At 37.1% G+C, this 10,796-nt stretch overlaps 1 long non-coding RNA gene across 3 annotated transcripts; it reads right to left on the bottom strand.

Annotated features, from left to right (window-relative positions):
• Positions 1 to 4,137: 4,137 nt before the first annotated feature.
• On the bottom strand, positions 4,138 to 10,614 carry LOC129347478 (uncharacterized). 3 transcript variants are annotated; one of them, XR_008599602.1, is made up of 4 exons: positions 10,498 to 10,614; positions 9,501 to 9,601; positions 5,696 to 7,745; positions 4,138 to 5,594 (listed from the first exon to the last, which is right to left on the bottom strand). It is a non-coding gene; the product is annotated as an uncharacterized LOC129347478 (long non-coding RNA). The 3 variants fall into 3 exon arrangements; XR_008599604.1 differs by lacking the exons at positions 9,501 to 9,601; positions 10,498 to 10,614 and adding an exon at positions 8,631 to 9,003; XR_008599603.1 differs by lacking the exon at positions 4,138 to 5,594 and having other exon boundaries at positions 5,636 to 7,745.
• Positions 10,615 to 10,796: the final 182 nt, after the last annotated feature.

Raw genomic sequence — 10,796 nt, 5'->3', positions numbered from 1 at the left:
TCTAAATGTTTTTTGACACTCGGCCCCAAAGATTAAAACCTTCTACGGCTCACAAGCTGCAACAATTCACACATTATCAACTATCTTTCTGACTAAACTAAGATAAAAAGTGAAAAACTGCCTGATTCCTGCATCATGAATGTAAATCTTTTTGGTTTTTATGACAGTAAACTTAATATATTTGGGTTTGACATTTTATAAACCAAAACAATAAATGAATTACTGGAGAAAACAACAGATTAATGGACAAAGAAAATGTGTTTTCCAACATATATGGCTGAATTACTCCATTACAAGATAAATACAATTTTAATTCAATTTTATTTATATAACGCCACTTACAGGTCAAATTGTCTCAAGACACTTTATTTTTATATTTTTTGTCATATCTAAAATATGACAAAGTAAGAAATTAAAATTTTGTGACTAATCCAATTAATTATTTGGTTTTTAAGAGACTAATGGGCAACTAAAATAACTTTCTAAACTAAAACTAATAAACATGAGGTCAAATAGAAGGAAGAGTTTTAAATACTGCAGTCCCACAACGACAAGAATAAAGTTTGTCAACAAAAAGTAAATCTGCTGGTGGATTCCGTTAAAGTCCTAATAAATGATAATAAAGTGTGATACTAAAGGTTTGTGGTGCTAAAAATCTCAAAGTAAAGATATCAAGTTGAACATCTGGATGGAGGTTGATAAAAGTTGACCTCCCTTCATTTCTCTGGAGCGACTCCATGGATTTTATGGATGGTGGTTAAAGACCTGCTCTTCTAGTCGTCTTCCTTCTCGTCGCTGTAAAAAGTCAGTCCATCCTGACCGACTTCAACACCTCTTCATGACAACTTGTTCTGCCTCCGACCTCGTGGAAACTCCAGAAACTCGGGAAAACCTGTCGAGACTCGAAGAACTCGTGGAGACTCGAAGAACTCGTGGGGCGGGGGAAGGTGTGGTGGGCGGTGGGGGGAGGTGGGGGAGTAGAGGGGGGAGGCCACCACCCACCTCCCCGCCTACTCTCCGCCCTGACTCCACCCAGACTCCGCCTTGGCTCCACCCATGTGGTCACTTCAGGAACTACGATGTCAAAGGGACGACGAAATTATTTCTTTTTATCTGATCTGTAGCTCAGTGAGTTAAGGATTTGCCTATGGAGCTGCAGGTCGCTGGTTCAAGACCAGACCCTTCTTAAGTTTTATCAAAATCCTGACAAAGACAAAGAAAGAAAAAGGCCAGTGGCGGGTCTTGAACCTGCGACCTTCCACTCTGTAGTCCTCTTCTTATCCCCCTGAGCTACTCGCTCAGATACTAAATCTTCGTTTTTTTGCGCATTTATCATCTAGTTTTTGTCATTTTCGAGTTTTTTTTTAACTCGAGTCTCGTCTCGACCGTTTTTCTCAGGAGGTTGGACTTCAGTCTTTGTGCTGGAGGGTGGAACCCTCAGTTCCAAGACTTTCCAAAGCCTCCACACCTCCCGAGTCCTCAGGACCTGAGCTTTCACACAGTCTGAGGGCTGAAATTTTCTAAGTCCCACAGTAGTTCTGTGTTAGATTTAACTTTCAGACAGCCCAAGGACTGATATCTTCTAAGTTCCTGAGTAGTTCTCTGTTAGTTTGAACCTTCAGACAGTCTGAGGACTGAAAACCTAAAACTTCTTGAGTAGTTCTCTGTTAGTTTGAACCTTTAGACAGTCTGAGGAATGAAATCTTAAAAGTTTCTCAGTACTTCTCTGTTAGTTTGAACTTTCTGGTTAACAGAAGCCTTAAAACTTGTGACCATGAGTCTTGATTTCACATTTAGACCATCCATCCGAGTTCTTCTCAGACCTTCACCTGTGGGTTTTTTAGAAATCCTCAACAAAATTTGATTCTCTTCACTGAACAGTAAAGTTTGTGGAGATCAGAGGGTAACATTAGTTTGATAGATGCCTTCAACTACTAGTAGACTTTATCTGGAAAGCAGTTTTCTTAAATGAGTTCTTAGTAAATCTGTCCACAATCAAACCAAGAACATAGAGGAAATGTTTGAAGAAACAATTTGATGTTTTCATTTCAGACTAGAAAACACTTGAAGACCTTTATCTGTTTTTGCTCTTTTTGATCGTTGTATTGTCCCTTCTGTTTAATTTGATCTTCAAAAGTCTAACTGGTGTCTTTTCAAATGTTTTGTCTTTAGTTTGATTTTTCTTAAATGTTTAGTATTACTTGTTTCTCACCTTTTATTCTTTTCTAATGTCTGATTTGATTTCCAAATGTTTTGTCTTTTTAATGTTTGTTTTTTCAAATGTTTATTCGGCTTGTTTGAAAAATTTCCTTTTCTTTCCCAATGTTTAATTTTTCGATTAAATCTTTAAGGTTTTTCTTTTTAAATGTTTTACCACCTTTTAATGATTAATTTTCTTTTTAAATGCTTCATTGTATTTTCTGTTTAATTCCTATTTAAAGTTTTATTGTCTTTAAGATTTAATTTTCTAATTAAATATTTATTTTTTTAATTAAATGTTTTATCTTTTTAAAGGTTTAATAATCTAATTAAATGTTTTGTATTTTTTTTTAAATGTTTAATATTCTTCTTGTTTAATTGTATTTTTTAATGTTTAATTATCTTAAATATTTCATCTTTAATGTTTAATATTTTGTTTAATAAACTTTAATTTCATAATTACATGTTTTGTATCTTCTGTTTAATTATCTAATTAAATATTTTGTCTGTTTAATATCATTTAATTGTATTTGATATTTAATTTTCTTTTTAAAAGTTTTATTGTATTAAATGTTTTTTTCCTTTGATTTAATTGCTTTTTTTTAATGTAGTTTATTTCTTTAATTTTTTTTTCTGTCAAGATTTTAATCCCAACCTTAAAAATGAAACAAACCCTTAAATCACAATGAAAATACTTCTGTTGTCACAATCATGAGTTAGTCAATTATTCAGTTTATCAATTCAACTTTATTTGTTTAGCACCTTTCACACAGATGACAAAACTAAACAAGCAAAGAGAAAAAACTATGCTAAAACTATGATTAAACCTCAAAAACATATTTAAAAAAAAAAAAAATTAACATCGTAATTAAATCTGTTGTGTCCAGGGGATGGATGGAGTTTATTGAAGTCTTCTTGGGCTCACATGGTAAATCATTTAAAATATAAACTTGATATTCAGTCTAAGGAAACTGCAGAGTGACAGAAGAACCAACAATATCTCCTGTTTTCTCCTTTAATGAGTCGACTCTTCTTGTGCTTTCAGACCAAAGAACTACAGACTCTTCACAACCTGCTCAAACTCTTGGTACAGGACCTCACCACACGGGTCAAGAAGGTTTCCGTCTCATTTCTACTCTGAAGCTCACCTTCTCCTGCTCAAACTGCTGACAAATGTTTCTGCTGCTCTAAAGTCTGGTCTCCAGAACTTCCTAAAAACTCTCAAAGTCTCTTCTGCTGCAGGTTGCTTTGTAGAACTGTTCCAGAAAACCTCACTAAACCACATGGAGGGGCCTCAAGATAGTCGTCCAAATGAAACCATACAAAAACCAAACTAGCACAACCCAAACACTAAAGTCTCCTGCAGCCTACCAGAGAACCTCTGAGAACAGAGAATCAGGACAGGAACTCTTACCTTCTGGACAACCAACGATGGTTCACAAACAAGAATACAGAATGTGTCTGACCAAAAACCTCTAAAGACTCACTACAGCCAAGATAAAGACACAACTCAGCTGCACCAAATCCACTAATCACTGCACACATTAGCACCATGTGCTAACTGTGGCTAAAGAACCACATTTACCAAGACAACTATCCAGTACAAAGCCCTAAAACACACCAAGAAACACATTAAAGACGATTTTACTGCTGGAAGCTGCAAGCCAACGCCTAAAGAACAAACTAAAGCAATGGAGCCAAACCCAGTTCAGTGGTGAATAGAAGCAGAGGAAATGTTTGAATGCAGCTAAATAAAGCAGGAAGACACTGAGCTGCTCAGGTGTTCCTGATAACACCAAGCAGCCACCTGGACAGCCAATAGGAACACAGCTTACTGGAAGTCCAGAGGGCTGGGTTAGTGAAGGAAATTTAAAGTTGAGGCATAAACTTAACAAAGAAAGTTGAAAACCACCTTCTGATACCTGAAATCTCTGAGTTTTCACACAAAGAACACCTGAACATGTCAAACTGGTTCCATAGTAGAACCATCATTGTAAAAACGTCATAGTATGGTGTGTTGCTCAAAAAACATTACGACCCGGCTGTCTAGGGTCGCCGAGGAGCAACACAAAAACAGGACAAACGCTGGTTTCCAGGGGGTTAGGAGGCTATTTATTTGAAAGAGTAAGTTTACAACAACACAACATGTGAGCAGAAAAATCACAAAGTCTGTCTTTAGTTCAACTGAAAATATTAGTTTTTGTCTTTTTTATTGACCAAACTTTTCAGGAAGTAGATGAAGAATAATTGAAGCTCTCATGTAGAAGTCCAACTTGTTTTGGATCCTTGTGGAAAGTTTAATCTTAGAGTTTGTACAGCTGTTGAGTTTTTAGAGTCACATGGATTGTTTTGACATTTAATAACCGAGTCCTGAAATAAAATTACAGTTGTGGATTTCTGTCATTTAGTCTGGACTAAACAAATAACAGCAGCATAAATCTCAAACGTCATTATGAGGAGTCTGGATTGAGGTTTCTCACTTGATAATGATCAAAACATGAAATTTAGGTTGGTTTAAAGGAATATTCCACCTTAAATCTTTGAATGTTGACCTAAAAGGTTGGTTTAACCGAATATTCCATCCAAAATCCTAGACCAAAAAATCTTGGTGTAAAGGAGTATTCCACCTTAAATGTAGACCTAAAGGATGGTTTGGAGTAATATTCTACTCTAAAATCTTCCAATGTAGACCTAAAAGGTTTATCTGATGGTATATTTTACTCAACATCCTGGAACATTTACCTAAAATGTTGGTTTAATGGTATATTCCCAGAAGAACCCTTGAACATCAGGCTTAAGAGTATATTCCATCCAAAATACTTGTACATGTACCAAGAAGTCAGTGTAAAGGAAATGTAGACCTAAAAGGATTGTTTAAAGGAATATTTAAATAATTATTTTCATTATTTAATAATCTGTTATCAGTCAGAACCCTGGCAAACTTATTTTCATCAGTTTTTTTAGTGGAAGTCACAAATAAAGGAGCTCTTGGTTTTTCCTGGCGTTACTGAGTCCAAAGCTGCTGTTTCAACACAGACATGTTCACATGCATCCACAAACCTCTCAGCACTCAAACACCCACAGACAGGAGGCCGGCTGGACCGAGGCTCGGCGGCATCCTCAGACCCACGAGTCGGGGAGTCGGTGAACTTGTTGGTCCGGTTTGAAGGCCTCCATGTGGTCCAGTAGAAGTCCACGTAGTCGGTGTTGGCTTTGAACCGCAGCGACTGGCCGCCATCAGGTGGACCGGCTCGTCCTCGTAGGGCTCCTCCTGTAGCCTTGAGGGAACCACAGGAACATTCAGTAGCTGTTGGAGTTCTTCCTGTCAGGCTCGTGGTAGAACGGCTCTGAAGAATCTTGTACTTGTCTTATCTGGAACAATCTAACAGCCTAAACTGTTAACAGCGGTGTAAAGAAGCAAACACACAGGCATAGATTAGGACTCAAACTAGATTTATTTTAGAAAACAAATCAACTTAGAGGCATTTGTTCACACATGTGGCTGAATAGGAGGCCGTCCAATCAGATTCGAGGTCTTCACTCTGTAGGTTGTTTGTTGGGTGAGACTCTTGGACCTCCATCAGCTGACGTGGATGTTTGATGGTCTTCCTCTCTAGTGCCAGATGATTCATCCATGAATTCAGCAGCTACAGACTGAAATGAAGCTCATGCTGCCGTTATTGAATTCCTGTTCCAGATCAAATGTTCAGAGCTCACCTTGAATGCAGCCGTCTGCTGTCTGATAGTTTTTCTCATTGTAGTCTTCAATAAAGTCTTTTTCCTCATGTCAGGATGTGGTGAGACTCTTTCTCAGTCTCTGCAGACGTCCCTCATTGTGCATCTCCAGAGAAGAAACAGAAAAACTGATCACTGCTTCAGCATCAAACGCTCTCCAGCATTGAGAGTGTTTTAGGAATTCATTCATTGTGTTGTGAACTTTGAAGGAGCAGAAACTTTACAGCTGCCAAAGATATGAGCTCCAATTCTGGATGTTTTAGGAAATGAAGTTCATCAAATGAACACTTGATTTTTGCTGATAACTCATTAAATTACTGAAGAAATCCAACATAAAAACCTGTAAACTCTCAGGCAGCTTTTGTTAAAGTTTGTCTATAATTCTATCATCATGTTCTGGAACCAGGACTCTGCAGAAGTTCCTTCAAACAGATACTTGTGTGTTTCTATTTAAGGCCTCAGGTTTGAACGTACAGCAGAGGATTAGAAAGGAGTGATTTTAATGTTTAAATCAGTCCAGTAAATGTTTGGCATGAAAATTATTAAAATTTTGATTTAGATAGATTTGTGTCAAATAATATTGTAGAGTCTCACTTAAATATATCCAAATGAGTTCAGTGTATTTACATTTTACAGAATATTTGATTTCTTAATCTCAATACAGTAGGCTCTGACCCTAAATATTATAATAATGATGTCAATTTAAATAATATTTTAGTGCAGAGTCATAAACTTTAATCAGCTAAACTTACATAATAAATATCACTGCACAATCTTAACCTGAACATTCATATTATTGAGGTAAATTTACATAAATCATGATATTCTAGAGTCTTAACTGGAATATTTCTAACATTAATCTTTTTGTATTGTGCTGATAAACAACAATAACCCGACTTTCAGATAATATTTGTTGTCTGTGATGATGAGACTAAATTCCTCCACATTCTGGAACTGGACTGAATTTCCCAAAATGGAAACATGGACAGAATTTAACACTCATGTATCCATGGCAACGCAAAAGTTTCTGCTTCTTACCAAAGTTCACAACACAAGTAAAGATTTTAATGTAAAACTTCAGGGATGACTGCTGACCATAAGTATTCTGATCAATACTTCATGATCAATATCAGGACAGATGTTACAACTCCAGCTGTTGCATTAGACTGCAGTTATTCACAGAGAAATTAAAACATCACATTCCTCATAAAAACTAGATGGGACTTTTATTAAATAAAGTGTTGGTGAATAAACAGTGTAAAAAGTGCAAAGCAGCTCCATTAAATCAGGAGATGTGAGACTTCCACAGCATGGATCACCATCTGCTGTGTTGATTCATAGCTGAATGTCAGAATGAACTGAGCTAGAAAAGCTGCTTTGAGCTGCAACATTACGGTCTGACAATCCAACACCATCACAGTTTTCATCTGGTTGTTTTGCTCCAACATGCTGTGAAGTTCAGTTTTTACCTGAATCAATACAGAGATTCTATTTCCAACCAAGACTGGAATAAAAATTAGAATGTTATGAGGTTATTAATGCAACTAAATCCTTTCAGATGGAAGGATTTACTTCTAAGTTCTAATTCAAGTTTCAGTTGGAGCACATTGCATTCACAAAGAAAAACAGCGAAACCTTCATAGCAACATTTAATAAACCTAAAGCTTCCCTGTTGGCTCATTGGTGGAGTTTGTTACTGAGCATCTGAACCTTAAATCCAGTGAGACGACCATCTTCAGTCGAGGTCAGTCAGAGAACTTCAAGACCTTCCATCAGCTGGACCAGATGTGGCATCATCTCCCTCTGAACATCTGGATGACAGGAGAAAAGACAGAAATCAAACACAGATCACAGAAATACAATTTATTCACTTTCATCATTTTATAAAAGTAGCATGAACTTTATTAAAACTTGACAATATCAGTAATGGAAGTAAATGTTTTTATCTCATGTTGAAGCTAAATTTAAAGTCAATTTTAATGAGTTTATCCTGAGAGGAGTGAGAATGGAGCTTTTCTTTCCTTTTTAGAATATTCCCTTAAAATATTCTGTTTATTATTGGCTTTAGAAGCATTTTTCTTTACTTATTTATTTTTACATACCTCAGACTGATGCACTTTGCTGGTTTGCAGATAATTTCATGTACAATGACAATAAAGATCTTCTATTATAACATATTTTGCTAAAACAAGAACTGCAAACCTTCTCAACCATCTCTCAGGCTGCAAAATTCCAACTGCGACCAAAAATTATCTGATGTAGTTATTATAATAATCTTTACTGAACCAGCCCTGGAATTAATAAAAATCTGTATATGGATATGATTTTCTCTGATGGAACCACTAAAACTGCATACAATAAAGTAAATCTCTTCTGCACTGCACACATACTACACTTTTGTATAACTCTGGATGTCAGAGTAAAGGCAGACAGATCCACCGATCAGCCACAACATTCTGACCACTGACAGCTGAAGAGAACAACATCCATCATCTTGTTCTAATGCAACGTTCTGCTGGGAAACCTTGACATTCATGTGGATGTTTGACATGTACCACCACCTAAACACTGCAGGACAAACAACCCCCTAGTCTCCATGGCAACAGCAGTCCTTGATGCCAGCTGCCACCCTCAGCAGGACAAACTAAAACTGCTCAGGAGTGGTCCGAGGAACACGACAGAGCTAAGCTGTTCACCTGGGTTCCACACTCCCCACATCCAGATCTGATTGAGCATCTGTGGGATGGTCCAGGATCAGCCTGGTCTAGGTAGGACCCACCCTGCAACCCACAGGATCCACAGAATCCACAGGACATCCCCAGAGGTTCTGATGAACCACTGGGTCAGAGGAGTTTTAGCAGCATAAAGGGACCAACACAGTATTAGTCAGGTGGTCAGAATGTTATACTGTTATATTGTCATGCTGATTATATGATCAGTAAATGTTACCATCAATTATAACGTCCACATTGATCAGGAAAAAAAACAACTATCAGTTCATTCAGAAACTGTGGGGTTAAACCTAAAAACACAGACCTCAACAGCAGTTTGTTTCAAAGCAGAACACCAGCTGGTTTTCACTAAAGAAGCTTTCAAGAGCAACAATTAAATGACAGTTTTGTTCTCATTAAGTTCAGAGTCAGCCAAAATAATGTACACACATCAGGAAAAGAAAAACTTTTATAAATATTTCATTTGTATAAGTACTTCTATACATATAGATTCCTCTTTCTAAGTTTGATCAAATCACGATAACTCTGTGTCCTGTTGTACGATGTTTTCCCAACAGATGGCGCTACCCTCATGAATGGAGCATCAACAAGTGACGTCTACAACACAACAGAAATGTCTGGAAGCCAGTGGCCACCACTTTGAGCACCTCTTGTAATTGTAGAGGCCAAAGATAACTTTTATTAATCTCGTGATGTCTGAATAAATTTGGTATTGAAATATTTATGCAAGTTTTTCTTTTCCTGATGTGTGTAAACATTATTTTGGCTGACTCTGTATAATGGGTTTCTGACAGGTCACCAGGCAACATCTTTTTATAATAATGACAAACATACCTGCATTCTACAGGAGTGATTTTCCTCATGTGCAGGTAAAGATGTGTGAGGAGCTTAGAGATGACAGGAGCAGGAGTCATCCTCACTAATTCAGCTTCCACCTAGAAACAGAAAGACCACAAACAAACACACTGATATACTCTCAAACGTTCAACCTCACAGCCTCAAAATATCTGTTTAGGAAGTGTTGTTTCTAAATTCTGCTGAAAGCATTGACAGACATTCTCTTACAAGGTTGTGTAAAAAGCAGCCTGTCCTCTGAGCTACTGAGAAATCTTCCTGAACAAAGTTTCTACGTGTAAATCAGCTCTACAAAAACTAAAGCCTCAGTCAGAGATAACAGGTATCACAAATTATAAACAACTTTCTTTGTTAATTCAGACTTTCTGCTTCAACCTCACATAAAAAGGGGAGTTTAACTCGTCAGGTGACTGAAAATGAACGGCTTGTGCAGTTCTAGATCCAAAAGTAGGATGTTTCAACTCATGTTTTACTACAAATACATACAGTAATAAATAAACACAATGGCTGGTTGTTAGTTTATTCACTATTAATGTCATTTTATATACTGGATTGAACTTGAGCAGTGGAAGAGAGAAGGAATTTAATGAAATTATGGAGATTCAGAGAGGTAATGTTGCGCAATGTTAAGTTAAGGGAGGTTTAATTCAAACCAGCTGAATGTTAAACTTCAGTGCAGCTCAACGGGTTTCAGTTAACCTTAAAGTAAAATAACTTTTTTAAAAGCTAAAATACACAGCAGAGAAATACAGGTTGAGAAGTTCGTTCTAATAATGACGGACAGGCAGCAACTAACACAGGTGTTCAGCAGTAAGTTAGCCACCTGTGTTGATTAGCCCGCTAGCTAACTTAGCCGCTTAGCTAGCTAACGCGTCCGGACCAACTGCTCAAACACGACAAAACACAACTCTTCACAAGTCGCTGACTTAACGTACAACAAAACAACGCTACTTGTTAGAAGTATTTATCTTCTTACCGTGTTTTACTCCAAAAACAAGATCAACAGCAGCCAGAGATGCTACCAGACCTGCCGACCATAGATATACACAGACTAGATACGCTAGCGTGCTGTCTTCTATATTATCTATGGTCTGACCAATCACTGCTCTCTGGCTCCGCCCTCTGAGAATCTTGTTGTCGTTTGGCTCCACACTTGCCGATGATCACTTCCGGTCTCAGAAAATAAAAAAACGGACATTTTTCGTTTCTGTCTCTTACTGATTTTATTTTTTTGTTATTCTAAATATGAAATGAAAATCAAAGCATGTTTAACAT

The sequence above is a fragment of the Amphiprion ocellaris genome, chromosome 18 (genome assembly GCF_022539595.1).
Source record: "Amphiprion ocellaris isolate individual 3 ecotype Okinawa chromosome 18, ASM2253959v1, whole genome shotgun sequence".
Taxonomy (NCBI): domain Eukaryota; kingdom Metazoa; phylum Chordata; class Actinopteri; family Pomacentridae; genus Amphiprion; species Amphiprion ocellaris.
Note: the sequence above shows the minus strand (reverse complement) of the source record. Positions and strands in the feature narration are given on the sequence as shown.